Source organism: Corvus brachyrhynchos, unplaced genomic scaffold (genome assembly GCF_000691975.1).
Source record: "Corvus brachyrhynchos isolate BGI_N302 unplaced genomic scaffold, ASM69197v1 scaffold100, whole genome shotgun sequence".
In the NCBI taxonomy this organism is placed as follows: Eukaryota; Metazoa; Chordata; class Aves; order Passeriformes; family Corvidae; genus Corvus; species Corvus brachyrhynchos.
Genome location: NW_008236230.1, coordinates 1,224,582 through 1,230,100, shown reverse-complemented (window position 1 = coordinate 1,230,100; position 5,519 = coordinate 1,224,582). Strand labels below are relative to the sequence as shown.

General features: G+C 44.4%; 1 protein-coding gene across 2 annotated transcripts in view; it reads left to right on the top strand.

The window, feature by feature from the left end:
* Positions 1 to 6: 6 nt before the first annotated feature.
* DSP (desmoplakin) overlaps positions 7 to 5,519 on the top strand; it is a 38,821-nt gene continuing 33,308 nt past the window's right edge. For both annotated transcript variants that reach the window (XM_017746916.1, XM_008643443.2), the window contains exon 1: positions 7 to 25. The gene's annotated coding sequence lies outside the window, so the exon portion shown is untranslated. The remainder of the gene's footprint in view (positions 26 to 5,519) is intronic.

Sequence of the window (5,519 nt, the reverse complement as noted above, 5' to 3'; positions counted from 1 at the left end):
GGGACTACGCCTCCGATGGATACGGGTAGGTGCGGGTCCAGCCGGCCCCCGGCCCCGCTCCCCCCGGGCCGCCCTTGGACAGCTGCCGTGAGCCCGCTCGCGGTGGGATTCCCTGGGTGCTCAAGCTTGCAAGTTTCTTTTTCCTGTTCCTCCTTGAGGCGTCTTAACTTCTAAAAGGCTTTTAAACTCAAGCGAAGAACTTACTTTTTGAAAACCGCTTTTGGTGGTGACTCTCCTTTGAAGAGAGTAACAGGACTAAAAACTGTGTCTCCCATTTGCGCTGAGGGCTGTAAATGGGTCTGTGCTGGCTGTATTGACCCAACAGTTCTCTGCTGATAAACCCCCGCTTTGCTCAGTGATGCAAAACAAGCCGAACTGAAGTGAATTGTTTTATACCCCATGCACCCAGGCGCTGCCTTCCCCAGCAGTTGCATGACTAGGGCTATAAAACCATTTTAAGTAGTGGGAATTGTTCTCTTTTTAATTTTTTAGTTTGTTTCTAGCTTGTGCGAGGCTTGGGAGTTTAAGTCAGGATCTTTTATAGAGCGATCCCTGACATTTGATGGCAGGGGGCAAAGATACAGGACAAGCAACATCGGTTTGCTGTCCTTGCCTGTTACCTTTTTAAATTTCTGCTTGTCCTGTTGCTGTGAGCACAGTCAAGGTCTTGTAGGCAGGGTGCCAGCTGTGAATCCTGGCTTGGGGAATGTCTGTTCTCATGGATGCAGCTGTACCAGCAATCTGTGCACATCAAGTCTGACAAGGACTTTCTGCAGAGTGCAGTAATCATGAAGACTTCTCCACTTATCTCCTTGTCTGGGAGTTCACAGGACTAAAATGCAGGCAGCAGTTACAGTCACTGAAGGAAGCAGCGTTGGCATATGGTACAGCACCCATACAAAGCACAGCTGGTGGTGACTGGTTTGTGTGCATGGAATGGCTGTATTAAACCTATTGGTCTAATTATGGATGCTGCTGACTAAGGAATTGATGCAGAAGCACTGTCATGTATTCTGTGCTAGAATTTAAGCCCTAATTTTATGTACAGTACATAATTAGATTGCAAAAGGGTTAGAATTAAACAGACATAGTAAATAAACAGCAGATGAGAAAAGGCAGGCTTTTTTACGTCAAGCAGATCAATGAGAGTAGAGATCAACTGTAGAGAAGTAGCGTTATCTTAGAGAGCACAGTGTGCTCTGCTTAGGTATGTCAGATCAGTTGCTAGAGCACCACTGAATGAATGACAAAACTTGCATTCTACGTATTTTTTGTTTATTACTTTGCCCAGTTCTTAGTTTTAGTTCTTTGTTTGACTTTCGGTTTGTTGTGTGCATAGGTAAGTTAGTTACAACAAATTACAGCTAGACCACATCTAGTTACCGATACAGTAGTATGAGAATATCTATTTATTGCTGTATAGTAAGAACAATTCAGTACTTTCCCATTGGGGAGTGCACACACTAGGACTCCAAAATGCCACTGCTGCGTTTCATGTGTGAGGATTTGTTTCGCTAGTGGTGCTTCATTGCAAAAACCTTTACTGTTCACAAGAGACGGCCATGAAAATGAATGGCAGTGTGTGTTACTTCCTGGCCATTCTCTTTTTCCTCGCTTTACACTGGTGCAACTATATTTGGATTCATTAGGGTGATCTCCATATCACTCCCGACTTTCACTAGAGGAGAAATGCTTTCCTTTAATTTAGCATTCTTTGGCTATATAGTTACATATTTTAAGCCAGTCTGTAGTTTGTTAGGCTCTTCTTTCTGTAGCATTCAGTGGTGGTGTAGCAAAAGTAGAAAGGACAGACCTGATCAAAAAGTTAACAACCTTATGTCAACATTTTTTCATTTGCTTTTTATTACATAATATTCATATCTCCTTTTTGGGAAGGTATGCCTGGCAAGGAGGTTGCAATGAAAGTGGAACTAAAGGCAATTATTATTGAGATTAAAAAAAAAAAAAAAAGTATGTTTATGCATTTACATACTGGTTTATGTGAAAAAATCTGACTGTACCAAATACTTTTAATATTTTTTTGCAACAGAGTATGTGTGTTTGCCACCTTACTGAGTTGCATAGGTTTATTTTTAAGCAGTGCTGATTTGAGTTAAAATGTGTCTCAAAACAAGGGGTTTGTTGTCAGTTAATGAAAAAAGCAGTTTTGCCTGATTTTGCATGTGTGTTGTGTGCAGAAAATCCACTAAATCCTCTGCATGTTGTGCTATTGGGATCAGGGCCATCATCTATGGAATTGGTTTTATTGATTGCATTTAGCCTGACATACTCAGTGCCAAAGTTTAGTGGCATCTACTGAACTCAGAAAACGGAGGCTTCTTTTTTCCATGGTGAAGATCACTCTACCCTAATTTTTAAACGCAGCAGGATTCAAGTTAGGGTCTAGTCTTGTAAGTTTTGGGGCGTATTCTGCCAAACAAGTCTGTGCTGAGTATTACATTACTCATAGAGCAATATGAGACGCTCCCTACCCTTAGGGCTCAGCAAGGTGCTTTTACAACATTCCCGGTTTCTTCTGGCTTGGGAACTCAGGATGAGCTTGGCCCGGAGTACAGATAGTCAGCTTGACAGTGAGTCACACGCTGCTAAACTGCCAATTCATCAGTCAAATATTTATCAATGTCTTTGCTATGGAGATAGAAAATCTGATAAACCATGAGAGAAAAGAAAAAAATGCAAAGTTGTGCAGTTTTATTTGTCATTTCTGAGATTAGGGAAAAAAATAGCCTAGGATTCACGGTCACTGGGTGACATGAACATAAATTAATTTACACGGTTCTACTTAAGGATTAACGTAACTTCTGTTCTTCAAGTTAGGACAGGAGTTAGAAATTACATCACCTGCCCTGACACTACTCTGAGGAACCAAGAAACAAAGTAAACGTGGAGAAAACAGACTCAAAGCCACGCTTTTGCCTTTCCCATCAGTCTCGCAAGGATCTGTAGAGTCCTGGCTAAGCTGAGTGGTGGTAGAGCTGGCGTGGTAACTTCCCCTTTGAGCTGCTCAGACGGCGAGGGAGGAATGTGTCTGAATCGCTGCGGAATACCTGCCCTGCCGGCAGAGCCTGCGCCGCGCTCGGGCTGGCAGGGAAATGGTGACGCTGCCACGCCGTGACAAGAGACTCAGGTTGCGCTTTCCCAGGTCACTGTTCCGTAGGGACGTGCGTGAGGTTCGGAGCTCCGTGCCTTTGCAGGTGTGGAAGCCTCTGTCAGGAGAAGGGGGTTTGCTGCGTTTCAAGCGGCTGCTCTCCAGCAGAGGTGTATTTCCATGGTCCACGCTAGAGCCAGAGTTTGGCACCTCCCTCTCTCCGAGGCGGAGGTGGGAGAGGCAGCGTGCGAGCAGCCTGCTGCATCGGGCAGGTACGGCCTTTGGGAACGGTTCTGTTGCTCCTGGTGATTCATACCAGTGGGAAAAAGCACGAGGATTCTCTGTGAACAGGTGTGGCTCGATCGCTTGTGAAAGCCTGCATGCTGCAAAGGCACTAAGACTCAGGGGTCTTAATAATTCAGTAATTCACTAGTGACTCCCAAGTTTTTGCACATTTGTAATGGTATTTAGAGCCTGATTGTGCCAGATGCAGAGGTCTTTTGAGGTTTCCAGCCATCATGCCCTAGTCTATGTGCATACTTGGCAGATGGGACTAGTTTGGTGAGGCCGTGGTGTGCCAAAACTGGTCCTAGTTAGAGCAGACATATGGGGAGAGCCCAGTTATGAAACTCTTGATGATTTGACAGTTTGTATTCGCCTTCTTTGAGGTGGGAGGGGGAAAACTGGACAACAGCATTTTAATTCCTGGTTATATTCTTATGGATGTTATGATTCACCACCTTTATGCCATTGCGTTTTCCAGCTGGCAGGTGGTGGCGGATGGGTGGTGGTTTGGTCTGGTGGTATGTGCAGGCACTGTGCTGGGAATGCAGATTCCAGGTCAGGTTTTTCTTCTGACTTGCCTACCCTGGGCATACCAGGTAATCCCTTTATGAATCTTTTGCTTGTTCAAACAAGTTTGGGTGGAGGGGCGGGAAGTGTGAAGAAAAAGAAGCACTATTTTTTTGCTCTCGTTGGGTTATGGGAATCACTCAGTACTCTGGATCTGCTAAAAGACTTTCTTTTAAAGCTTCCTCCACTTTTTGAATGAATAAAAATAATGTAAAAGCTTTGAATTTTTAAAAGGCTGAAAGTTTTGTGGATTATTCTGATTTGTTTTAAATAGTATCTTCAGGACTAGAGCAACCTCTTTGTGCTTCCAAAGCTATAGGGAGCTGTGAAGCTGTGGGAAGGCCCCTCAGAACTGCTGGATGTGCCTCTGTGTCTCCTTTGCCCTGCTTCTCTGGGCAATGATCGCACCCTGGATAACCCAGCAGCCTCTGGATGTGTAGTAGCAAAGGCAGACACCAGAGCAGCCCCCACAGTCCAGGTGACTGTGCTGAGGTGTGCAGGTCTTGCAGCAGCAGGAGGCAGATGAGAAAGCAGAAGGTAGCTGGCTTTCTGTCTTGCTCCTCGGGTTCTTCCTGTCATCCTTGCAGTGATGACATCAGCTGCCATGTGGGGCCTGTGAAGGTGCAAGCTGAGTGTTTAGAGAAGATAATTGATTTGTTCAAAAAACATCACTTGGAATAATTTTTTGACTGCTTGAATAAGTCAGTGGCAGCTGTGCTCGGGGGATGTGGGCACTGCTGACGTGTCTGTCTCAACTCTCATAACTCATCATGTAGCCTTGAGCATGTTTCTCAGCCCCTTTTAGGAAAAGCAGGAATAGTTGTTTCTTGTTTCAGTAGAGCTGGGGGTCTTGTGAGATTCACTGGTACTGCTCATGAGTTAAACACAAATCCTAGTTCAGACACTTGGGATTCAACAGTAGAGTAATGGCTGAGTTTAGCTCAGGCGGGGTATATTCCAGCAGGGAGCTGTTGTCTGAGCTGCTATCCTGCCCAAATGCCAGTGGCAGCAGGGGTTGGGCTGTCCTCTCATTTCTCAGGGAGAGCAGGAGCATCGTATAGCAAGGGAGCAATGTGTTCTGCCTTGACATGCACTGAACAGGGTGGCTCCTGTGTGGAATGATAACAGGGAGATGCTATGCTTTTCCTAGGGCTCTTCTGACAGTAGAGAGCAACAGGCCTACATTTTAACATCCCAAATAAAATCAATTCATCTGTGTTTTGAACTGTTTTCATAATTTTAAAATGAAGACGCTACCCCCTTTTGTTTTCCTTTGTTCCTTTAATAGTTAATGACTATTAAAATTATTTTAATAAAGAACTCTGCTTAATAGGATCTTTTTGAAATTCATGAGTTTCCTTCCAAATAAGTGCCATGATCTAAAATGAGTTTTAGGGACAAAGACATAGTTAAGGTCTGAGGCAGTCCAGGCTGTTTCACTCAGCACTGTTCTGTGGGGTTTACAAAACCAAAGCAGCACAGCAAATTGTCAGGTTATTGCAAATGTATATATTTATTAGTAGGAGACCCTGCAATCTTTTGTTTTGAGTCCTGCTGA